The sequence below is a fragment of the Gymnogyps californianus genome, chromosome Z (assembly GCF_018139145.2).
Source record: "Gymnogyps californianus isolate 813 chromosome Z, ASM1813914v2, whole genome shotgun sequence".
Lineage (NCBI taxonomy): Eukaryota > Metazoa > Chordata > Aves > Accipitriformes > Cathartidae > Gymnogyps > Gymnogyps californianus.
The window spans coordinates 75,199,107-75,225,609 of record NC_059500.1 but is presented as its reverse complement, the minus strand read 5'-3'; the positions used below and the strand labels follow the sequence as shown (position 1 = coordinate 75,225,609).

Sequence of the window (26,503 nt, the reverse complement as noted above, 5' to 3'; positions counted from 1 at the left end):
GAATAATTTAAGTAATATGTAACCTCAAGGGCAATTAAATAATAGGTATGTTAGTCAGTTTTACAGTATTAAATTTTCAGGGTTGCTAGGTGTCAAAAGGTCAGTCACATCGACATAAATGCCTTTCACCTAAAATGCATGTTCTTCTTGCTGGTAAACTTTTTATTTCATGTTTAACTCAACTCCTCTACAGAGCAAGGAACATGTAATATGGGTAATTTCAATTGAAATGTCTGCACACAGATTTTAGCTAGTCAAATATTTCATCAGGCCTCTTTGTTGTTGCTTTTAATCTAAGGGTCAAAAGCTGCATATTTGTTTGCTTCAGTTTTATTCTGGAGCAGCAACTTCTAACTAACTGTCTTTTTTCTCACAAACTTATCTATATTTTTTATGTATGCACACATCCACACGTCCCTTTATGCACAAGCCTAGAGCATTCCAGAAGTCATAATATCTGCAAGGGAGGTTTCTAACTATGGAAAACTCCCAAGGATCCCCTAAGGGAGCCCTTCATAAAGCCAGGTCTGTTGGGAGCTGATGGGATTCACCTGACCAAGTGGGGCAGGAGGGTCTTTGCCAACAAGCTGGCCAGAATTATAAGGAGAGCTTTAAACTAGATTTAGGGGGGAAGGGGATGGAGTTTTGAGCAATAGAGAAGAGCCAGGGGCTGCTGATGTATTAGGAATCCACAGGGCAACACCTGTGAAATGCCTCAAAGGAATTGGGGCTTGTTTCTCTAAAAAGGTGACATGATCAATAGCCCAGCTGAAGTGCCTCTATACCAATGCACACAGCATGGGTAACAAACAGGAGGAGCTGGAAGCCACTGTGCAGCTATGACCTAATTGCTATCACTGAAACGTGGTGGGATGACTCACATGACTGGAGTGCTGCAATCGATGGCTATAAACTGTTCAGAAGGGACAGGCAAGGAAGGAGAGTCGGGGGGGTTGCCCTCTATGTAAAGGAATGGATTGACTGCACAGAGCTGTCTTTGAAAAACAGCAATGAACAGGTCGAGAGCTTATGGGTAAAAATTAGGGACCACGCCAACAAAGGAAACCTCATGGTTGGTGTTTACTACAGGCCGCCTGATCAAGGGGAGCCTGTTGACAAAGCATTCTTACTTCAACTACAGGAAGCATCACGCTCGCAGGCCCTGATCCTGCTGGGGGACTTCGATCACCCTGACATCTACTGGAAAAGCAGCACAGCAAGCTGTAAGCACTCCAGGAGACTCTTGGAGTGCATCAAGGATAATTTCTTAATCCAGGTGATAGACAGCCCAACCAGAGGAGAAACATTACTGGACCTGTTGTTTACCAACACAGATGAACTAATTAGAGGGGTCAAGATTGGTGGCAGCCTGGGCTGCAGTGATCATGCCCTGGTGGAATTCACAATCATCTTGAGGGATATGGGCCAGGTGAAGAGTAAAGTCAAGACCCTGAATTTTAGGAGAGCAAACTTTCAGTTGTTTAAGGAATTAGTGGATGGGACCTCCTGGGAAACTGCCCTCAGGGACAAAGGAGCTGAACAGAGCTGGCAGCTCTTTAAGGACATTTTTCTTAGAGCGCAAGAGCTCTCAATTCTCACGTATAAGAAGTCAGGCAAGGAAGGCAGGACACCCAGCATGGCTCAGTAAGGACCTCCTGCTCAAAGTACAGTGTAAGAAGGAAATGCACAGGCAGTGGAACCAGGGACATGTATCCTGGGAAGAATATAGGGACACTGCTCAGATGTGTAGGGATGGGATCAGAAAAGCTAAGGCACAGTTGGAGCTGAATATGGCAAGGGATATGAAGAATAATAAGAATAGCTTCTACAGGTATGTTGGACAGAAAAGGAAGATTAAAGAAAATTTACTGGGGGGGTACATAAGACAGGAGAACTAGTAAAAATGAACATGGAAAAGGCTGAGGTACTCAACAAATTTTTTGCCTCAGTTTTCATTGGTAATCTCTCTTCCCACATTTCTCAAGTCCCTGAACCTCAAGGCAGGTACTGGGGGAATGAAGTCCCTTCCTTCGTAAGATTAGATCAGGTTCGAGAGCACCTGAGGAACCTGAACATACACAAGTCCATGGGACCCAACAACATGCATCCCAGGGTCCTGAGGGAATTGGCTGATGTAGTCACTAAGCCACTCTCCATCATATTTGAAAAGTCATGGCAGTCAGGCGAAGTCCCCAGTGACTGGAGAAAAGGGAAATATCCCACCCATTTTTAAAAGGGGTAAAAAGGAGGACCCTGGGAACTACCGACCAGTCAGCCTCACCTCCATTCCCGGTAAGATCGTGGAACAAATCCTCCTGGAAGACATGTCAAGACATATGGAAGGCAGGGAGGTGATTAGAGACAGCCAACAGGGCTTCACCAAGGGCAAATTGTGCCTGACTAATCTAGTGGCCTTCTACGATGGAGGGACTGCATCAGTGGACAAGGGAAGAGCTACAGATGTCATCTATCTGGACTTCTGTAAGGCCTTTGATACGGTACCCCACGACATCCTTGCTGCTAAATTGGAGAGATATGGGTTTGATAGTTGGACTGTTAGATGAATACGGAATTGGCTGGATGGCTGCATCCAAAGTCTTACAGTCAACGGCTCCATGTCCAAGTGGAAACCAGTAGCGAGTGGTGTCCCTCAAGGGTCCATACTGGGACCAATGCTATTTAATATCTTCATCAACCATATAGACAGTGGGATCTGAATGCACCCTCAGCAAGTTTGCAGATGACACCAAGCTGAGTGGTGCAGTTGATTCAGCAGAGGGAAGAAGGGATGCCATCCAGAGGGACCTTGACAGGCTTGAGGAATGGGCCTGTGTGAACCTCATGAAGTTCAACAAGGCCAAGTGCAAGGGCCTGCACCTGGGTCGGGGCAATCCCCAATATCAGTATAGACTGGGGGATGAATAGATTGAGAACAGCCCTACGGAGAAGGACTTGGGGATACTGGTGGATGAAAAGCTGGACGTGAGCCGGCAATGTGCGCTTGCAGCCCAGTAGCCAACCATATCCTGGGCTGCATCAAAAGAAGCATGGCCAACAGGTCGAGGGAGGTGATTCTGCCCCTCTGCTCTGCTCTTGGGAGACCCCACCTGGAGTACTGCATCCAGCTCTGGGGTCCCCAGTACAAGAAAAACATGGATCTGTTGGAGTGGGTCCAGAGGTGGTCCACAAAAATGGTCAGAGGGTTGGAACACCTCTCCTATGAGGAAAGGCTGAGAAAGTTGGGGTTCTTTAGCCTGGAGAAGAGAAGGCTCCAGGGGAGACCTTATTGCAGCCTTTCAATACTTAAAGGGGGCTTACAAGAAAGACGGGGAGAGACTTTTTAATAGGGCCTGTTGTGATAGGACAAGGGGTAATGGTTTTAAACTGAAAGAGGGTAGATTTAGACTAGATATAAGGAAGAAATTTTTTACGATGAGGGTGATGAGACACTGGAACAGGTGGCCCAGAGAGGTTGTGGATGCTCCATCATTTTAAGTATTCAAGGTTGGATGGGGCTTTGAGCAGCCTGATCTAGTGAAAGATGTCCCTGCCCATGGCAGGGGTGTTGGACTAGATGACGTTTAAAGGTCCCTTCCAACCCAAATCATTCTATGATTCTATGATTCTAAGTTGCTCACTGAAAGCCATGAGATCTACAGAATGCAAGGACAGATGTGCAGGTCAGTAGGTCTGGGACAGACTGGCATGGCAGTTCACCCAAGAAACCTACTTCACAGGACAGAAAAGCCCTCTAGGAAAATTGGTGAAGTCTCTTATGCATGTTGGTTTTTTTAGTATTGATTGTGCAGAACCGAAGATGAGTGGCCCCTTTTCTGGCTCTGCTCCACGACATACTCTCCAGGGATGTCATCAGGGAAGCCTTAGCCTGTGGTACAAAGGTTACTGATTTCCTTCTACTTTCAGGCAGAACAGGAGGCATTTGTATAACAGATATCACAACCACAATCCGGTACATATCTTCAAAGTCTTAAGCACCGTAACCAATAAATCCTCACAGTTTGTCCTCCATGAGATACATACTATTATTATTCCTGTTTTGGAGGCAGCAAAAAGAGTTCTGCATGCCTTGCTGATTTGCCCAGTGATGAAGGCAGGATCTTTGTCAAAGAAGTCACAGCTAGGAATTGGGAGGGACTGCCAGCCCCTGCTGCCAAACCACTGAGCCCCTTGACTTATATCCCTCTTCCAGCTACAGGATAAATGGTGGCTATAAAGCTGCCCGCTGCTTCATGGACACATTTGCACTGTCTGCTGCTCAGATGATGTGTCCTGTCATAAAGAATGATGAATTTATGGCCTCTCATTATTGGTAGTCAAATGAAACAGATCTGAGACAAAAATCTAGCAGGGATGTGGTGTATTAATCAATACAAATATGTGAGCCAGAGAAGTAAGGATACAGGGAAGCAGAAAATTTTAAAGAAGGAAAGAAATAATGATTTTTCTTTCTTAATATATATCACCAAGACCATTCATTATAGCCACCTGCACGTTTGGATATCTAGGAAATGTGGGCAAAATGACAATCCTTCAAAAATATTACAGTGAAAAAATCACAGCAATAAGAATAAAGATCAGCTGGAATGCACTTGTTGGCATCAAGCAAAAAAGAATAATTCAGCCAAAATTAAATCCTCGTTGACTTTCATTTCCTTTTGAAGCTATTTAATTCAACAATCTCTTCCCTACACACTTTTCATAAATAATCTAAGGGTTAACAGTCCCATTTCTAGGGTTGGGAATGAGTTCCTCTGTTGTCTGGAAGATAAATACAATGTGTACAGAAGCAACACAAGTTTCCCTATGCTTCTTAGACAGTCTTTATCTGAGAGAACAGTAAAGCTACTTGGAGTAGTCAACTGGAACAATTTTGCAAATTCTGTTTAGATTGATATGGTTAGACATAGTTAGAAGATATGTAGATATGGCAGACCATGGAGAAATTCTCCCTGATATTTAACTTACATTTGTTAAAAAAAACCCCAACAAGAACAAACAAAAAAACCCCTTCGCTAATGAAACTATTTCCCTCCTTTAAACCCTCCCTGATTTATTTCTTAGAGTTCAGAGGCACTATCTACAGGACTCTCCCATCCAAGCAAATCAACTGAAAACATGACATGGAAAGCTATAAGGATGCTCAGAGACCTGAGGAAAAACTGGAAAAAATGAGATTTATTTTATCCTAAAGAAGAGATGTCTGAGGAGGTGCATGACAACAGCCCTCAAGATTGTTGCATAAGGAAGGGAACAATATTTATTTCATGTCTACACTGGACAGGAATGAAAAGTTGCATGATAAAATTGAATGAAGAGACTGAAGTGAAATGTTAGGAGGACTTCCTCAGGCACTGGAATTGTTCATAAATTGTACAGAAATTTCCACTTCTGGAGATCTTGAAGCCAAGTTAGGTAAATGTCTGTCAGAAAAAAGATACATAGTTGACACAGGCTTAGGACAGGGAATAATCTCCCAAGTCCCCTTCCAGCCTTAATCTTCCATGATGCCAAAATGGTAGACCTTGAGGGGTCTTACGGCAGATACTTTGGTCTCTTCAAATGTTGATTTATGTCTATTCAGAACTGAATGAGGCCTGTAGCTGAACAAACATATAATATATATAATTAAACTACATACATTTCACTGCATTAGCAGGTTACTTCTGCAGGCTTCAGTATCAAGATAGGTTCAGTCAGGAGAGAAGCACATCAGTAATGCATGAATCCACAGTTTATAGTGGATTATTGCTATTAGAATACAACTTATTTAATTGCATTCTTCACATACAATTAATTTCAGGGTTTAATTTCCTTATCTTAATTGCTTCTGAACAGTTTTTATTAGTGGAGGTGTTAGCCATATAGCACTATAACACAAAGTCTTGTACCATTTTTCATTTTCTGTGAGTGGATTTCTATAGTCCACAAAGACTGCATGAATTATAAAGTCTTACATTGAAATATACCTCTCAATTTGCTCTCAACAAACATTCCAGCATAATAGCTTCAAATTCATTTTTCATTTACATCCACACTAGCTAACCTTAAACATGACATTCTGCACAGAAGCAAAATTGAATGATTACACACAATCAACTTGCATACCATGCTCAAATTATAAACAATGTCTGCAGAAATGTGGTATCGCTGTTTACTCAACTCTTATTTAGATGATCCTGCAGCCCAACTAAAGATTTCTTGGACTTGCATTGAGTCCCAGCCTGACTCCTCTTCATCTCCAAGCATTCCCCAGCCTCGAAAACAGGCTTTGAAAACGAAATCCCAAGGCCCACCTACACCTGAAAAGGAGGACATGGGAAGCCGGTAAACTAACAGTCCACCAACTACTTGCCAAGCACTGTGCTATCTTCCTGGGTAAACAGGCTTTGGGTCTTGACGACCTAAATTTCACATGTGCTCGGGAGGCAGCATTCGGCTTTTGGAAGAGGGCTGCTGGAAGGGCAGGAAGCTTCAGCACAGAAGAGAGGCTGTCCAAAACTGGCCCTCAGTGAGCACAAAGCAAGAGGCAACTTACTTTCCTTCCAGAGCATTAGTGCCTGATATGTTTTTCCCCAATTGACATTAAATTACTTAGCAATAGTGAAACTGATTCCTTTTGTGTCTCTGTCACAGAAATCATTTCAGCAGCTTTCTCTATAGCCCCTGTCCCTAGAGCACTCAGCAGCTATACATCTCTCTTTGGCCTCAAATGGAGATCCTAGCCCCTGCCCAGAAACCCTTACTGGCCTGCAACAGGTGGTCTTCTGGGAAAAGTCTTGGTGGTCAGCAATCACGTGTCAATAAAAATTCTTGTGATAGCCAGGAGAAACATCTGCCATTGTTCTACAACATGGAATAGCCTTAGTGACAGATTCACTGTAGGATTTTGTGGTTGTCTGCATCTATAAGAAATCATAAAGGGAAGAAAAGCAATTACTTTGCTTTAACATGGTTATAGCTTTTTAGGATTATGCTCAACTAGATCTTTTGGGACATTCTTTAAAAACAACTCAGCTTTGAAGAAGAAAGGGAGCTGGATGGACTGTTTGGAAGAATATCCCTGCCAATACAGCTTCAGATCAAAGATACAGAATTGCCTCAGAACAACACACTTCTTTCCCAAGCCTATTCCTAAAGCAGTGAAGCCTCAAATACTCAAAATCCTCTTCAAATGCAGACCTAAAAATTACTGCAGCAAAGGGCAACTGTGAATAGAAAGGCGTCACTTCAAATTTCAGCATGTCCCAGCAGTGTCACTCACAAGCTATAGGGTTAGCTTCACAAGTTGGCTGACTTGCCTCTAGATGTTGGTCCTCTACTGCTGTTTGCAGCCACCTCCTCCTCCCTGCCACATGATGCCTCATCTCCTGGAGATTCCGTCCTGCCACCTGTCTTCTGCCAGCTTTCCTTGCAATTGTCTCCATGGCAAGCATGAAAATGCCCTACACAGAATGCTGCTTGCACCATACCAGGCAGGTTAGCCATCCTGGAGATAGCCACACTACAAACCAAACTCTGGAAGTTTTGCTATAGCAGATTTGAAAATGAATGCATTTATTCTGAAACCGGTCACAAAACTACAATGAGGTTTTGCTAAAACATTGGAAGTATCATCGTTTCTATTTTGCAGGGCTCTAAATAAAGCAATGTTTCATTTTTTTCAAATGTATGAAATATTTTCATAAATAATTTCTACATTGCCAGAGACCTTTAGCAAGTATTCTCGGCTGACTTTTTTTCTCATGTGCCCTTTCTGCTCATTTACTACTGTATTGGGTTTGTGTGGCAAGGTTTTGGTAGCGGGGGGGCTACAGGGGTGGCTTCTGTGAGAAGCTGCTAGAAGCTTCCCCTATGTCCGATAAAGTTCTTCCTTTCTGAAGAGTTTTACCTCTCTCCTTAATAACTTCTCTCTTGACCACTTCTGGCTTGTCTACCCTTTCTTTTTCTAACATCTCCTGGGTTTGCAACACCTAGTACATTCAGGTCACAATTCTGGGCATGGCCTCCTGTGATGCTGCAATTTATACATTCACATAAAATAGCATTAGTACTTGTTATACTCAAGTATTTTAGGGTGACACTCATTTGTTATCAGTGTCACTTCGTCTTTTAAAAAAAATTCAGTCATGGCTGCTTCTTAGCAACAACTTTATCAGAACAGATTTACATGGAAATCAAATACTCTCAACAAGGAACTGCTAAAGGAAGCTGATAATACAGCCTTATTCCTGGCCATTAGAGGCAAATACTATAATGCAGAGTATAATGGTTTTGTAATTCTATATGAATCTAATGAACACGTGCAGAGCATTAGCACTGACTGATGTAAAAGACTCTATGAACTTTTCTAATTAGTGTATGTCTGAGTTGATCTGCAAAAACAATCTTGTCTTCAAACTGCAAAACAAAACAAACCGTACACAGCCACCATCCTCTCTTGCACTGGACTGGATTCAAAACTGGAGTCTGCAACAGTCATATACAAACAGGTCACAAAGGACTAGACTGTGAAAGGCAGACATGTGCACTTCCCATATGCACAAAAAAATGCATGCCCTTACTTCATGCACACCCATACTAAATATCCAAGTATCAGACTCCAGTGCAGGAACAGTCACTTAGTACTCCCTACTCTGTGATGTACACATTTATACTACAATTTCAATAAATTGAAAGTTTTTCATTTTCACAGTCTTTAGAAAGGACCCATTTTCTCTGAAGATTTTTCTACAGCTTACTCATTTTATCAGATGAGGTTTTTCAGGTTTGTTTTTTTTTAAAGCCAGAAGAGTGTGCTGAGCTCCAACTAGCTAGTTGATAAAAAATGCAAATAAAATCAAATTTGGGGATGGGGTGAAAAAGTGAAACAAAATATGAAGCATGAAATCCTATGAACAGAAAATGTGAAACAGCAACACCAAGAGTCTAATTCTCTTCATCTTAATGTCAACTGAGAATAATTTATTAAAGTCACAATGGTGCAAAATCCCTATGAATGACAGTGGAATCAGGACCCCTGTCTTTGTATTAAGAATGATGACATCCTTTTTGACAAATGAAGTCTTGAGCTGCTGTGGCACTTAGTTCTGTCACTGAAAGGCAGTATCTCTAATATATAGTTACATATAAATTATGTTAGGAATAGGTTAAAGGAATAAATCTGTACTATTTCCAAGAGGCAATGCCAAAAAGGTAATTGCCTATATTCGTATCACTATGTTATAGAAAGTGAGAAAATCCATTTCTCTTTCTCGCTGAGAAATTAATATAGGACCAAAACCTAAAATTCTGACTCTGATCATGCTCAGACAAAACTCCCACTGAAGTCAATGGGAGTTTTGCCAGGGAGAGGATTAAAGACAGTACAATTGGCTGCATTCTACCAGAGATGTAAAAGCTATCTAGCTAGGTTTTCATAGCAGTGCTGCTGAGGCTATTAAAATTAGCAAGAGTTTGATCTTTCAACCTTTCACTCATGAAATCACATGGACTTGCAGAGGAGGGATGGATGTGATGGGGACAAGCCAGCATGCCAGACATTGCTTATCACTGGGCTGGGAGCCAGCAGAAGTGAATTTCTCCTGCAGTATCTTGCTTCCCTCCTCCTCTTTAAGGCCCAACAAGAAGCAGGAAAGCAGTAAATAAGCAAGCCTGTATCCTTGGAAATCAGCACTATCTGGAGGCAGGGCAGCATGCTCATCATCACAAAAATCTGCTGAAGCCATCCACCATATCTGTGCCTCTGCAGCATTATGTTCTGTGCCCACAGAGATAAGACACCTCAGAAGAGAGATGGCAGGAAGCATCAATGTGTAATAGCTTCATTGGGCTTCTGCTGTGGTGGCAGGGCCTCACAGGTAACCAGAGGTAACCATTATCCCTAGGGAGGTACCAGGCTCTGCAGGGAGGGGACATCGCACCACCTTTGGGGTCCTTGGGTTTTGCTGGCTGCTCCCTCTGCTCAGTCATGTTACCTTTAGTGGGTACAAAAACTAATTTAAAAAATATACAGTTCATCGAGTGAGTGGTTTGGATGTTTTTGTTCTTCAGTACAACTCCCAGAGGCTTTAGAATTTTGTTTGATAAGACAGTAACAATACTTCTTACTTTACCAGCCAATTCCTCCATGTTTTGATGATGTGGTAGCAAAACCTATGGAATGTAAATATGATGACTTAAAACAGCTAAGTTATCTAACCAGTTTGCAAAATGAAGCAAAAAATAAGTCCTGAGCTACAAACGTTTTGTAAAATGTTAACTCATCCATTTAAATTTTTATGGGGAAGAAAGAATAACATAGAAACTCATTACAGATGTAATTTTTAAAACTAAACTTAATTTCAAGAATAAGATTACAACAGATTTCTGACATTTTATATCACCAGCAATGCTATCTGGCACCGATTTCATTTCAAATGGCCAAACAATTATTGCTAAAAGTAACTAATATTCATGCACGTGGATATTTCTTATAATGTTTAATTAAAAAAAATATATTTAGGAACCATCATCACTTTCAAAATAATGATGAATACAGTACTAAATTGGTGTATTGGGTTTGCGTGGCAAGGTTTTGGTAGCGGGGGGGCTACAGGGGTGGCTTCTGTGAGAAACTGCTAGAAGCTTCCCCTATGTCCGATAAAGTTAATGCCAGCGGGTTCCAGGATGGACCCGCTGCTGGCCAAGGCCGAGCCAATCAGCAACAGTGGTAGCGCCTCTGGGATAACATATTTAAGAAAGGGAAAAGAAGTTACAGGGGAGTAGCTGTTGCAGTGAGAGAGAGGAGTGAGAAGATGTGAGAGGAACAACTCCACAGACACCAAGGTCAGTGAAGAAGGAGGGGGAGGAGGTGCTCCAGGCGCGGGAGCAGAGATTCCCCTGCAGCCCGTGGAGGACCCCACGCCGGAGCAGGTGGATGCCCGAAGGACACTGTGACCCCATGGGAAGCCCTCACTGGAGCAGGCTCCTGGCAGGACCTGTGGACCCGTGGAGAGAGGAGCCCACGCTGAAGCAGGTTTGCTGGCAGGACTTGTGACCCCACGGGGGACCCACGCTGGAGCAGTCTGTTCCTGAAGGACTGCACCCTGTGGAAAGGGCCCATGCTGGAGCAGTTCGTGAAGAACTGTAGCCCGTGGGAAGGACTCATGTTGGAGAAGTTCATGAAGGACTGTCTCCCATGGGAGGGACCCCACACTGGAGCAGGGGAAGAGTGTGAGGAGTCCTCCCCCTGAGGAGGAAGGAGCGGCAGAAACAACATGTGATGAACTGACCCAAACCCCCATTCCCCGTCCCCCTGCGCCACTCGGGGGGGAGGAGGTAGAGAAAATAAGGAGTAAAGTTAAGCCCGGGAAGAAGGGAGGGATGGGAGGAAGGTGTTTTAAGATTTGGTTTTATTTATCATTATCCTGCTCTGATTTGACTAGTAATAAATTAAATTAATTTTTCCCCAAGTCGAGTCTGTTTTGCCCGTGACAGTAATTGCTGAGTGATCTCCCTGTCCTTATCTCGACCCATGAGCCTGTCATTATATTTTCTCTCCCCCTGTCCAGTTGAGGACGGGGAGTGATAGAGCGGCTTTGGTGGGGACCTGGCATCTAGCCAGGGTCAACCCACCACAATTGGTTAAAGGATCTGACTCATACCTTTCTCAGTCTCTATTGGTTTTGAGTTCCTCATGGTTTTGCATCTCATGCAGGTATATTCACTACTGGACAGATTGACCTGTTAGCATTTTACAGTCACATGGCATAAATATAAATGCAATGCAAGGAGAAAGACATGGGAGAATCAGGCTGTGCGAGTTGTGCACAGGCAATTGGAATGTGTAGGCAAATAAAGACAGAAAGATTCAGATTGCTAAATACAACAGTTACATATTATTCAGGGACAACTTAACGTTGTACGCAAACAGCCCTCACTAGATTCCTGAAGCAGAGAAAATTACTTAATAAGAAAAGGATGTGACTTCAGGCAGGACCACACATGCACACAATTTCTCATGTCAGTAACTGCAGTGCTGACAAAAATCCCAGATGAATAAAGGCCCCTGATTTATTTTATGGGGGAATACAGCGCTGTGCTGAATCTGGGGTCAGAGTTAGGGGTCTGGTGTAACTGAATAAGTGAGGCAAGCATCTGCACAGACTATGCATCCTGCAACATGCAGATGGAATTCCTTGTGAATGCAGTGAGTTAAAGTTACATTTATATTCTGTATTAAACAACTAAATCTTACAGTAGCCTGATTTATGGCACCTGAAGCAAGGCCTGTGTGTCTTCAAATGGGGAAAAAAAACTCTGAAGTTTTTCTGAACTTTCCCTCCTCTCCTAGAGGCAATCAAACCCTTTGTAATTAGACTGATGAGAGGATAACTCAGTCTCTCTGCCATCAGTCCTCATCCTCTCTGCTCAGTCTGCCAAAAGCTGCCATTTCCTGGCATGAGTATCTGTTCTCTGGCAATCACTAATCAAACTGCTATCATGTGGGCTATCTACAAATCATCAGTGGTTAGAGCTGCCCTCAGCTTGGGCAAAGTTCAGAACCTAGGAACAAAGAATGTTAGAGCTCCATAGTTAGGAACATGAGCTCTTAGATACAATGCCATCACCTCCGAACAACAGGTAACAACTTCACCTGGATCTCAGGGTATTTTACTTTAACAGCAACAGGTTTATACATATATTTGGATTCCAATGAAGTATGATGTAGCAACAGGGAATGGAAACTTGGCAACCTCTTTAGGAAGGAAAAGCAGTTATGATAAATTTTTCCCTTCCTCTTGAAGAAGCATACGGCACTTCACACTTTTTTTTTTTAAACATGGTGATTAAGAGTGATAAAGTGTGACTCTACCTGGAAAGAGATTATTTCAACTCCCAAGGGAAAACCAATGCTGATGTATAGGAAAGGAAAACCATCAAAACCATCACAAGAAGGCCATGACTACATGGTAGTTCTTGTCATTACAGCCAAGGAAAGAAGTTACAGTTAAAATGTGTATGTGATGAGGGGAGTCTTTCATTTAAAATTGAGCCATAATTTCATAATAAAATTGAGCTCAGTAACACTGCTGTGAGTTGCTGCCCCTAGGTTCTACAGGGGATTGCCCTCTTTGAAATGAAAGCAGTTTGGCTCAATATTGCCTGTGACTCTACTCCAGGCCAGGACATGTGCTTATCCACCACACTGAGTCCTTGCAGTTGCAAAAATATATATAGAATCACCGAAGGATGCTATCAGCTGTTACTAAAATTAGAAGGAAAATGCATGTCCATATCAAAGATATATATACCCTAATGTGCACTCTTTCAATCTATCTTTTTTGATGAATGGCTAAATTTCTGAAACAATGATTTCTAATGTATAAATATGAATATCTTCCAGTTAACCTTGAGATTTCATTAAAAGACAGAAACCTCTTCTACAAGTCTGATCATACAACTTAGGTGCTTGTGTAACAAAATAGCTATATCTACTTCCAATTACTGAATCTATTTCTATTTTCATAGCAGATTGTATTTATACACACAAAAGAGAACTAGAACAAATGGAAGCCAGCTTCAAAGTTTCAGCATACACATTTCCATTGAAGTGGAACAATGAAATGGGCAGTGAAACGTGTGGAATACATAGTACCAATGTTCTCTGTGCTCCCTATAATGCTGTATTTATAGTTCTCAGCACTTCCAACGATCCATGAACACTTGCTTCAGAGATCAGATGACTAAATCTGGCACAATGTGGGCCTACGTTATACTCTGGAATACCTTACGCCATCACATAACCATGGCAAAGCCCTTCAAAAGGGTATTCAGAGACCCTGCACATTTGTACCCTATGGGGAAGAGAGCTTACAGCACATCAGGAAAGAGGATGTTGAAATCCCTCAAAAACAGAAGAGAAGGAAAGACAGATCAACTGAAAATTTGAAAGAAGAGAAGCAGCCAGAGGACTGTGAGGAACAAGAAGAAAGGAAAGGAAAAAGCTTCAGGTAAGCTTTTAGGGTATTTTTTTGAAATGAACCTAAACAAAATATTTAGCTGCCCAATCCATGAATAATTTTGAAATTATTGCAAATATTAAATATACAACAGGAAAAGGAGGGCTGAATTAGAAAGGTTTCAGAAAGAACACTTTTTTTATTTGTCTGATAATGGCTTCCAACTTTACAAACCATTTGAAAGTTAATCTGCCTGTCAAACTGCTCAACAGCTTGTCTCAGTTCTTCTCTGAATATATTAAACCCCAATTTAAAGTAAATTCTAGCATAAATAAACCCCTTCTAGTAGAACATTAGAAATATGCATTTATTTTAGTTTCATGTCTGGCAAACTAAAAAAAAACCCTCTGCCTTTAAACATTTCATAGACTTCTTTACTGCTCAGTGAAACAATATAAAAGCTTTTTAATATAAAATCCTGGATGCTCAGCAACTTTTACCATGTTAATGATTCCTGCATGATTCTTAGTTTGAGTCTCACTTTATTTTAGAGAGGTCAGGAATTCTTAATTAACTGAGCCATTTGTAAACCAACATCATTTGGGGAGATCAGAATCCCTACAGTTATAAGCAATGCCATTTACAATCAAGCTGAAAAACAGGAGCTAGTGGGTACTATAATCTCCATGTTAAAGTTTAGCTCCCTTAGCTTTAAGAGGCTCTGTCCACATACTGAAAAGAAAACATTTTAGGAACACATAGTCTTCTTCCATCAAGCATTAAACATCTGCATTGAGACATAACTAGTAACAAATCACGTGCTGTAATCCATAAGGTTCTGTGAATATTTGCATTACGTAATAGTGCACTGAATGGCTAATATAAAAAGACATAGTACAAAAATGTAAGAAGGATATTCTATTTTATATATATATAAAAATATATGCATTTCAGTGGTGCATAAATCAGTTGTGGTTTATTAAATTTACCTCCATGATTACATAAAATCCAAAATACCGTGTTGATACATGCTAAAATATTGGAAGGTCAAACCTACTTACTCCTATACCATAAAGATGAACTGCAAAATGCTACAAAATAAATTACAAAAAAAAAAAAAATGTGTAAAAATCCCAAATCAGTAACTGTGCACTTTTGTACATATAAATATTATGAATCAGAAAGAACTACCTTATAAAATGACAAGTTTCAAAAATCATCTGCCAAATTCCAACTCTGCAAGTTTGTCTTTTCCCTGCCAAAATAAAAACAAATACATAACTGAAATATGTTGACTTTGTCTCAGGATAACATAAGACTGGAATCTGGGCTACAGTGTCAAGCTCTGCTCAGGGTCCAATTTATGCTCGATGTACCTTCACTGACTTCACATATTGCTGATCTAAATGATTCATTATTGATTTAGAACCAGCCCAGTGGCATCAGAAGTTATTTAAACAGGGGGAGAGATTTATCGTGTCCTGGTTTCGGCTGGGATAGAGTTAAATTTCTTTTTAGTAGCTGGTACAGTGCTGGGTTTTGGATTTGGTGTGAGAATGATGTTGATAACACTCTGATGTTTTAGTTGTTGCTAAGTAGCGCTTATCTTAAGCCAAGGACTTTTCAGTTTCCCATGCTCTGCCAGCAAGCAGGTGTGCAAGAAGCTGGGAGGGAGCAGAGCCGGGGCAGCTGACCTGAACTAGCCAAAGGGGTATTCCATACCATGGAATGTCATGCCCAGTATATAAACAGGGGGAGTTGGCCGGGAGGGGCGGATCGCGGCTCGGGAACTAACTGGGCATCGGTCAGCGGGTGGTGAGCAATTGCATTGTGCATCACTGGGTTTTTTTTTCTTCCCCCCCCTTTCCTTTTTTTTGTTGCATTCCTTTTCATTACTATTATTATTATATTTCATTATTACTATTGTTAGTATTATATTTTACTTTAGTTATTAAACTGTTCTTATCTCAGCCCACGAGTTTTACTTTTTTTTTCTTTCCTTTGCTCCTCCTCACCCCACTGGGAGGGGGAGGGGGAAACGGCTGCGTGGCGCTGAGTTGCTGGCTGGGGTTAAACCACGACAGCCTTTTTGGCGCCCAACGTGGGGCACGAAGGGTTGAGATAACGACGGAGCTGATCAGAGTGTGTTAAAACAAACTTGTTATAAGTATTCATTGTATTGGTTTGATAGTTACTGGTTACAATGTGGGTTCGTTTGCTCTCAAAGTTGGTGTTGTGGTTCTTGAAATTGCGTTATGTAATGCCCTACTTGCAGTATATGCTCCCTGTTGTGCTGTTTATCATCTGTGGGAACCGGGCTAGAGTTATCACATTGTTGTTGTTTGTAACACTGGCTTATGATAAGATAGAAGTGCAAGCCGTGAAACTAATCGAGTGTTTGTACTCAGCATTGTTGTCACCTCTGTACTTCGGGAGCTGCCTATGGGAGACTATTAATAATTGTACCTTTTACCTTTTCTCCTCTGGGAGCCAATCTATGGAGGAGAGATCTCTGTACTTCGGGTGCTGTCTCCTAGAGAATATTAACAATTGCACTTTCTACCTTTTCTCCTCGGGGAGCCAACCTATTGGGGAGACATCTTCCCACATCTTCCCTTTCTCTGCCAGGTTAATTGCAATAGCATTGAAGGAGTTTGTAAATTTTGAATATCCTTGGGATGTTGAACTTAGTATGGTCCTATTGCTAGGAATCAGCCTGTTCCTGAATGTGATTCAGATCTTGTCTAGGGTTAAACAACTATTTAAAAATACCACCCAGAGATCAGCTCCCATGACTGCAGCTACTCCAACTCTGGTGACAGGCACTGCAGCTACTCAAACTCTGGCAACAGGCACTGCGGCTACTCTGACCCCAGCGACAAGCAGTGTGGCTACTCAAACTCTGGCGACAGCTACTGCAGCTACTCTAATCCCTATGACAAGCACTGTGGCTACTCAAACCCCAGCAACAGGCACTGTGGCAACTCAAACCTTGGCGATGGATGATGCAGCTGAACTAGAGAATCAACCGGTGCCAATATCAATCGCCCCTATACAGAAGAAGAAATACTCAAAAAAATCAGTTCGCTTAGCGAAGGATGAAGGTGAAGCAGGGTCATCACGAGAACAGGAGGAAGAGGCAGAACCAGAGATAATCACCCGGTCCCTATCCCCGAGTGAGCTGCGAGATATGCGAAAAGACTTCAGCCGTCATCCAGGCGAGCACATTATCACCTGGCTGCTCCGATGCTGGGATAATGGGGCTGGTAGCTTGGAATTAGAGGGAAAGGAAGCCAAGCAATTGGGATCCCTTTCTAGGGAAGGGGGCATTGAAAAAGCGATTGGAAAAAAGACACAAGCCCTCAGCCTCTGGAGGCGACTTCTATTGGGCGTGAGGGAAAGGTATCCCTTCAAGGAAGATGTTGTATGTCACCCAGGCAAGTGGACCACCATGGAGAAAGGTATCCAGTACCTGAGGGAATTAGCCGTGCGGGAGATGGTTTATTATGACCCAGATGATGGGCGGTTACCCACAGATCCAGATGAAGTCCAATGTGCACGACCCATGTGGCGGAAGTTTGTACAAAGTGCACCATCATCATATGCCAATGCATTGGCAGTAATGGACTGGAAAGACGAGGAGGGACCAACAGTAGATGAATTGGCTCACTGACTTTGGCAATATGAAGAAAGTCTCTCTTCCTCCCTCGTCGCAGCTGTGGAGAAACTGCCAGACATATTAGCCAAGAAATGGTCCCAAGAGTTCCAGCGATTTGAGGATAAGTTTGGCCGCCCACCTGTACGGACCAATACCTCAGCTATTAGGAGAAGGTATTCTTCTGGGCAAGAGAGAGGAGAGAGAAGGTATATACCATGGGGTACCCTGTGGTTTTACCTGCTTGACCACGGAGAGGATATGAGGAAGTGGGATGGAAAACCTACCTCGGTCCTAGATGCATGGGTACGTGAATTGCAAGGAAAAACAACCACAAATGAGGGTTCTTCCAGGAAAATGGTTGCTTCAGCCTCCAGTGAGCACTGCGAGCGGTGTGGCCGACAGAGTGGAAGGGCTGATCTTACTCCTGATTCTATGAAAAGGAATTCTAATCCGTTTTTACAAGTGAGTGGAGAATCCTATGACCAGGACTAGAGGGGCCCTGCCTCCAGCCAGGGGGAGGAGAGGGACAACTGGGTTTATTGGACTGTGTGGATCTGATGGTGTGGCACGTCAGACCCACAGGAGTATAAGGCTCTAGTAGACACCGGTGCACAGTGTACTCTAATGCCATCAAGCTATAAAGGGGTAGAACCTATTTGTATTTCTGGGGTGACAGGGGGATCCCAACAGCTAACTGTATTGGAGGCTGACATAAGCCTAACTGGGAATGAGTGGCAGAAACACCCCATTGTGACTGGTCTGGAGGCTCCATGCATCCTTGGCATAGATTATCTCAGGAGAGGGTATTTCAAGGACCCAAAGGGGTACCGGTGGGCCTTTGGTATAGCTGCCTTGGAGACAGAGGGAATTGAACAGTTGTCCACCTTACCTGGTCTCTCTGAGGACCCTTTGGTTGTGGGGTTGCTGAGGGTCGAAGAACAACAGGTGCCAATCGCTACCACAAGGGTGCACTGGCAGCAATATCGCACCAACCGAGACTCCCTGATTCCCATCCATATGCTGATTCATCGACTGGAGAGCCAAGGAGTGATCAGCAGGACTCACTCACCCTTTAACAGCCCCATATGGCCAGTGCGAAAGTCTAATGGAGAATGGAGACTAACAGTAGACTATCGTGGCCTGAATGAAGTCATGCCGCTGCTGAGTGCTGCTGTGCCAGACATGCTAGAACTTCAATATGAACTGGAGTCAAAGGCAGCCAAGTGGTACGCCACAACCGATATCGCTAATGCATTTTTCTCAATCCCTTTGGCAGCAGAGTGCCGGCCACAGTTTGCTTTCACTTGGAGGGGCGTCCAGTACACCTGGAATCGACTGCCCCAGGGGTGGAAACACAGCCCCACCATTTGCCATGGACTGATCCAGAATGCACTGGAAAAAGGTGGAGCTCCAGAACACCTGCAATACATTGATGACATCATCGTATGGGGCAACACAGCAGAAGAAGTTTTTGAGAAAGGGGAGAAAATAATCCAAATCCTTCTGAAAGCTGGTTTTGCCATAAAACAGAGTAAGGTGAAGGGACCCGCACAGGAAATTCAGTTTTTAGGAATAAAACGGCAAGATGGACGTCGTCACATCCCAATGGATGTGATCAACAAAATAGCAGCTATGTCTCCACCAACTAGTAAACAGGAAACACAAGCTTTCTTAGGTGTTGTAGGTTTTTGGAGAATGCCTATTCCAAATTACAGTCTGATTGTAAGCCCTCTCTATCAAGTGACCCGGAAGAGGAACGATTTTAAACGGGGCCCTGAGCAACAACAAGCCTTTGAACAGATTAAACGGGAGATAGTTCATGCAGTAGCCCTTGGGCCAGTCCGGGCAGGACCAGATGTTCAAAATGTGCTCTACACCGCAGCCGGGGAGAATGGCCCTACCTGGAGTCTCTGGCAGAAAGCACCAGGGGAGACCCGAGGTCGACCCCTAGGGTTTTGGAGTCGGGGATATCGAGGATCTGAGGCCCGCTATACTCCAACTGAAAAGGAGATATTAGCAGCATATGAAGGAGTTCAAGCTGCTTCAGAAGTGGTTGGTACTGAAACACAGCTCCTCTTAGCACCCCGACTGCCAGTGCTAGGCTGGATGTTCAAAGGGAAGGTCCCTTCTACACATCATGCAACTGATGCTACATGGAGTAAGTGGGTTGCACTGATCACACAACGAAGTCGAATAGGAAATCCCAGTCGCCCAGGAATTTTGGAGGTGATCACAGACTGGCCAGAAGGCAAAGATGTTGGAATATCACCAGAGGAGGAGGTAATGCGTGCTGAAGAGGCCCCACTGTAGAATAAACTGCCAGAAAATGAGAGGCAATATGCCCTGTTCACTGATGGGTCCTGTCGCGTTGTAGGAAAGCATCGGAGGTGGAAGGCGGCTGTATGGAGTCCTATATGACAAGTGGCAGAAACTGCAGAAGGAGAGGGTGAATCGAGTCAGTTTGCAGAGGTGAAAGCCATCCAGCTGGCTTTAGACATTGCTGAACGAGGAAAATGGCCAACACTTTATCTCTATACTGACTCATGGATGGTGGCAAATGCTCTGTGGGGGTGGTTGCAGCAATGGAAGCGGAGTAACTGGCAACGCAGAGGTAAACCCATCTGGGCTGCCCCATTGTGGCAAGATATTGCTGCCTGGCTAGAGAACCTGGTTGTGAAAGTACATCATGTAGATGCCCACGTACCTAAGAGTCAGGCCACTGAAGAACATCAAAACAATCAACAGGTAGACAAGGCTGCTAGGATTGAAGTAGCTCAGGTGGATCTGGATTGGCAGCATAAAGGTGAATTATTTCTGGCTCGGTGGGCCCATGACACCTCAGGCCATCAGGGAAGAGATGCAACATATAGATGGGCTCGTGATCGAGGGGTGGACCTGACCATGGACACTATTGCACAGGTCATCCATGAATGTGAAACATGCGCTGCAATCAAGCAAGCCAAGCGGTTAAAGCCTCTTTGGTATGGAGGACGATGGCTGAAATATCAATATGGAGAGGCCTGGCAGATTGACTATATCACACTCCCACAAACCCGCCAAGGCAAGCACCATGTGCTTACAATGGTGGAAGCAACCACCGGATGGCTGGAAACATATCCCGTGCCCCATGCCACCGCACGGAACACTATCCTGGGCCTTGAAAAGCAAATCTTATGGCGACATGGAACCCCAGAAAGAATTGAGTCAGACAACGGGACTCATTTCCGGAACAACCTCATAGACACCTGGGCCAAAGAGCACAGCATTGAGTGGGTGTATCACATCCCCTATCATGCACCAGCCTCCGGGAAAATTGAGTGATACAATGGACTGTTAAAGACGACATTGAGAGCAATGGGTGGTGGGACTTTCAAACATTGGGATATACATCTAGCAAAGGCCACCTGGTTAGTCAACACTAGAGGACCCGTCAATCGAGCTGGCCCTGCCCAATCAGAACTTTTACGTACTGTAGAAGGGGATAAAGTCCCTGTAGTGCACATAAAAAATATGCTAGGGAAGACAGTCTGGGTTACTCCTGCCTCAGGCAAAGGCAAACCCATTCGTGGGATTGCTTTTGCTCAAGGGCCTGGGTGCACTTGGTGGGTGATGCGGAAGGATGGGGAAGTCCGATGTGTGCCTCAAGGGGATTTGATTTTAGGTGAGAACAGCCAGTGAATTAAATTGTATGCTATTAATTGCTATATAACCCTGCCACTGTATGTCATCATTATTATAATTGTTATGTGCTATATTAATGGTATTACAGTAAGAATTACTTAGATTAATGAAGAATGAACTTTGACAAAACCAAGTGAAGTGCAGTAGTGATGGAACCAGGACTGACTTCAGCATGCAACAATCCGACACCACACACCATCCTCCTGCTGCGCCCAATGTCACCTGCCTGCCACATCACACCAAAGCCCAATCCTGTTCTGCCGACTGAGCGGACTTTGCATCATCCCTCCTGCCCAGACAGACTGTTAGGATAGATGGAGCTCAAAGTCATGGACTGAATGAACTCAACAGACATTTGATAGAGATGGCCCATAGACCGTGGGAATGATATCTATACGTATATATTAAAAGACAGGAAAGGTGATGGTGATTAATTGGAAATGTATCGGAAAGTGTGGGATCTGGGCATAACGTAAATGGTATAGAATAAGGGGTGGATATTGTCCTGGTTTCGGCTGGGACAGAGTTAACTTTCTTTTTAGTAGCTGGTACAGTGCTGGGTTTTGGATTTGGTGTGAGAATGATGTTGATAACACTCTGATGTGTTAGTTGTTGCTAAGTAGGGCTTATCTTAAGCCAAGGACTTTTCAGTTTCCCATGCTCTGCCAGCAAGCAGGTGTGCAAGAAGCTGGGAGGGAGCATAGCCAGGGCAGCTGACCTGAACTAGCCAAAGGGGTATTCCATACCATGGAATGTCATGCCCAGTATATAAACAGGGGGGAGTTGGCCGGGAGGTGCGGATCGTGGCTCGGGAACTAACTGGGCATCGGTCAGCGGGTGGTGAGCAATTGCATTGTGCATCACTGTTTTTTTTTTCTTTCCCCCCCCTTCCTTTTTTTTGTTGCATTCCTTTTCATTACTATTATTATTATATTTCATTATTATTATTGTTAGTATTATATTTTACTTTAGTTATTAAACTGTTCTTATCTCAACCCACGAGTTTTACTTTTTTTTCCTTTGCTTTCCTCCTCCTCACCCCACTGGGAGGGGGACGGGAAAACGGCTGCATGGTGCTTAGTTGCTGACTGGGGTTAAACCACGACAATCGATAATAAGAAGTCTGAAAAAAAAGAATTAAAAGTTAAAAGAGAATTGGTGAGCAGAAGAGAAAGTTATTATCTCTATAAAATAAGACCATTTCCACATAGACTTAGGGAGGAAAAAAAGGCAGACATTCCCAATATTTTTCTGAGGAACAGCAGAACACTTGTTGACATCTAATTTCAAAGAGTGACTATGATGGATATCCTTAATTGCTGCCATCCCTCCTCAAATCACCACGCTATGTGCAGGGTGACTGAAGATACCATGATTCCTAGGTCACCACTAGACTTACAGCTCTTCCCTCTTCTTTAATGTGGGGAGGAGAACACATCTTTGGGACAGATTTTGGAGAAGGGAAGAAAGCACTGTAGCACCTGCAGCTCCCCTTCCCTAACCACTTACAGGAAATATCTCACTACACCGGCCCAGAAGAATGCAAATATGGACATATTTTTGACTAATAAGGAGATCCCCAAAACTTGAGCACAGCAGGAAGAAAGAGTTTGGATGTGAGAGACTGCAGAGAACATAAGGAAAAAGTCAAAGGACTACTAGTCTTAAAAGGTGAAGCAAGAGTAAATTTATGGAGAAAGAACAAGAATCAGGACAGGAGGAAAAAAAAGATACAATATACAGTACTGTAGAAAGAGAAGGACAGTGTATGCTGAAAAAGACCGCTGCAAAAAATAAAAAAAAGACAAGAATGTTTCAATGGAAGAGTGAAAATGGATGGAATTAAAAAGCAAAAACAATGAAAAGCAATCACAAAAGAAACAAGGCAATATCATCTCTTCTTTTTTACTCAACGTAATTGTAAGGAATTAAAATCAAACCAAATCTCAGAAATGTAGTCAAAATTCATAGAAATATATAGGTTTATCTCAGTCTTTTGCTGCTAGTCTTTGTAACTAACTTTCTGTTAAAAAAAACCCACCAACAACAAAACCAATCATCTTTCTTATAACAATTTCATAAATCAAAAAGATCAAATGATAAAGTCAGGACTGAATAGGTAAATAGAATGAAAATGAATGCCTAATGTTATGTCTAAATGTAGTCCCTGTTCTTGCAAAATGCTTGTACCTTTGTTTAACTTTACTCATTATAGTACTCTCCCCTGAACAGTTAAGTATGCATGTAAGTATATAGTCTGCAGGACCAACAGTATAGTTTGTTATTCTTGCTCTTGGATCAGACTCAGCCTACTAAAGATTTGTACCCAAAATTATGGATTGTATTGAGTAAGTACTGCCTAACTGAACGTGTAAGTGATGACAGTGGTTCAAAACCCAAAAGCACTAACACACAGTATTGCCCCCTTTATGCATACAATTCATACTCTCCATAATCTTTCTGGTAAAGTCAGTGGAGCCACATACATAAATAAGATTTGCAGGGCCAACTCTGCAATTTACTGCTTTAGGATTTAAGGCCATATTCTGAAAATATAAAAGAAGTTAACTTTAAGTATGTGAGTATTCCATTGAAATCAATGGAATTACACCCACACATTCAAATTAAACATGTGTGGAAGAGTTTTCCAGAGCCACTAATGTAATAAAATAAAAGCAACTTTGCAGTTCACCTTTGATAAATACTATTTATAAAAACCAACATCTTTCCAGTTAAGTTCAAACAGAAAAAAAATTGTCAGAGGAAACAACGTAACATAATTTCTTCTCAATGTCATTTTGAAGAGACAGTAAGAACAAGGCAATAGAAAAGAGTGTGATAGCTTATTTCTGGACTTTCTTGAGTTTTATAGCTGCATCAGGGATTGGCTTCACCCTGCTGTTGCAAAAACAGCTACCGATTTGAATGTACTTCTAGAGTTCTCCAAACACAACCAATGTCTAAATGAGAAGTCCAAGGGAGGTGGCACTTCACTGGGTAAGAACACTGTCCACTCCCTAGTGTGCAGCATGCAACTTCCATAAATAAGCTCAACAGCCCTTCTCTCATCTTTTCTTTATTTCATTTACCCATCCAGTGGAATCTTATGAAATAAAACAAAACCTAAAAGAAACAAAATAAAATATGAGAAATCATGCTCAATAATAATAAAATAATACAAAGGACCAAACACAAATGAATACTTGACAATCAAACATAAAAAGCATTTAACATGTACATAAAATGTTAAATAAAAACTGTACATGAATTTATGAACCTGACAACATTGGCTCTAGCTTGTGGCCAAGGATTTCATTCATTAATTTTTGTTCTTGTTTTTAACCTTGCTTCAGTAAGTTCACAGTGTTTATAAAGAGCTGAAAGCTTATCTATATTCCACATCACACTAAAGAACCTAAGATTTAACCCTCCTTACCCTCTAAGATACCCTTACAGAATAGGTATGAGGCCCTGGGTACGGTAGACGAAGTGCATAATGAGATAGAGGAGGAACCTATGCAAACAGTCTTGCCAAGGTCAGAGAGACCAATCCCTCGCAACAAAACCTGTATTAAGATCAGCGCCGAGAAGAAACAACCGCGAGTTATGGTCATAGGTGACTCCCTCCTGTGTGGAACGGAAGCACCCATTTGCAGACTGGACCCTCTTTTCAGGGAAGTTTGCTGCCTCCCTGGGGCCTGAATTAGGGACGTCACCACAAGATTGAAGAGCTTAGTACAACCTTCAGACTACTATCCATTCCTACTCTTTCACGTGGGTACTAATGATGTTGCAACAAAAAGTCTGAGGTCAATCAAAAGAGATTTCAGATCCCTGGGAAGAATGCTAAAAAATTCAGGAGCACAGGTAGTGTTTTCCTCACTTTGGAAGAAACAGGCCTGTCCAAGACATCAATACCTGGCTCAAGGACTGGTGCCTCCGCCAAAATTTTGGGTTTTTAAACCATGGAAGAGCCTTCAAGGCACAAGGTATGCTGGGGCCTGACGGGATCCACCTGTCCCGATGGGGAAAACGTGTCTTTGGGCATAAGCTGGCAGGACTGATCAAGAGAGGGCTTTAAACTAGAATCGATGGGGAAGGGGATACCAACAGGATTGCAGTAGGTAAGCCAAGGGTTGACATGGCATTGCCTGAGGGTGGCAATGCTAATGGGAACATTTACACTGCTCCTGGGAGCACGGAGGGCTCAGGAGCGTATCTAAAATGCTTGTACACCAATGCATGCAGTATGAGAAACAAACAGGATGAACTGGAAGCGTTGGTCTGTTCCCAGAGCTATGATGTCATTGGTATTAGTGAGATTTGGTGGAATGAGTCCCATGATTGGAGTGCTGGGATGGAGGCTACAGGCTGTTCAGGAGGGATAGGCAGGGCAGGCAAGGTGGAGGTGTTGCACTGTATATAAGGGAGAGGTTTGATTGTACAGCCCTTACAGTTAGGGATGATGTGGTTGAGAGCCTCTGGGTGAGGATTAGGGGAATGGAAAACAAAGCAGATATTGTAGTGGGTGTCTACTACCGATTGCCCAGCCAGGATGATAACACTGATGAGTTATTCTGTAGGCAATTAGGAGAAATTTCTGGATCGGTAGCCCTTGTCCTTATGGGGGATTTCAACTTCCCAGACATCAAATGGGAATACCATACTGCTGTGAAAAGCAAGTCTGGGAAATTCCTGAAGTTTGTGGAAGATAATTTCTTGTCACAAGTACTCAGTGAGCCAATGAGGAAAGATGCCCTCCTAGACTTGTTTGTGAATAGAGAAGGACTCGTGGGAGATGTGATGGTAGGTGGCTGTCTTGGCCACAGCAATCACAAAATGGTTGAGTTTAAAATTTTCAGTGTAATGAGAAAAAAGGACAGCAGAGTTGCTACTATGGACTTCAAGAGAGCAAACTTTAAGCTACTCAGGGAGCTATTTAGTAGAGTACCCTGGGAATCTGCTTTTGAGGGCTTAGGGGTCCACAAGTGCTGGTCATTTTTTAAGAACCACCTTTTAAAAGCACAGGAGCAGGCAATCCCATTGTGTCATAAGTCAAGCAAGTGGGTCAGAAGACCAGCTTGGCTGAACAGGGAGCTCCTCATAGAGCTCAAGAGGAAAAAGAAATTGTATGATCTCTGGAAGCAAGGTCAGGCTTCGCAGGAAGATTACAGAGCTGTGGTTCCTATATGCAGGGAGAAGA

At 42.9% G+C, this 26,503-nt stretch overlaps 1 protein-coding gene across 3 annotated transcripts in view; it reads right to left on the bottom strand.

Annotated features, from left to right (window-relative positions):
- LOC127027121 (BDNF/NT-3 growth factors receptor-like) overlaps positions 1–26,503 on the bottom strand; it is a 192,164-nt gene that overhangs the window by 66,043 nt on the left and 99,618 nt on the right. The window lies entirely within an intron of this gene.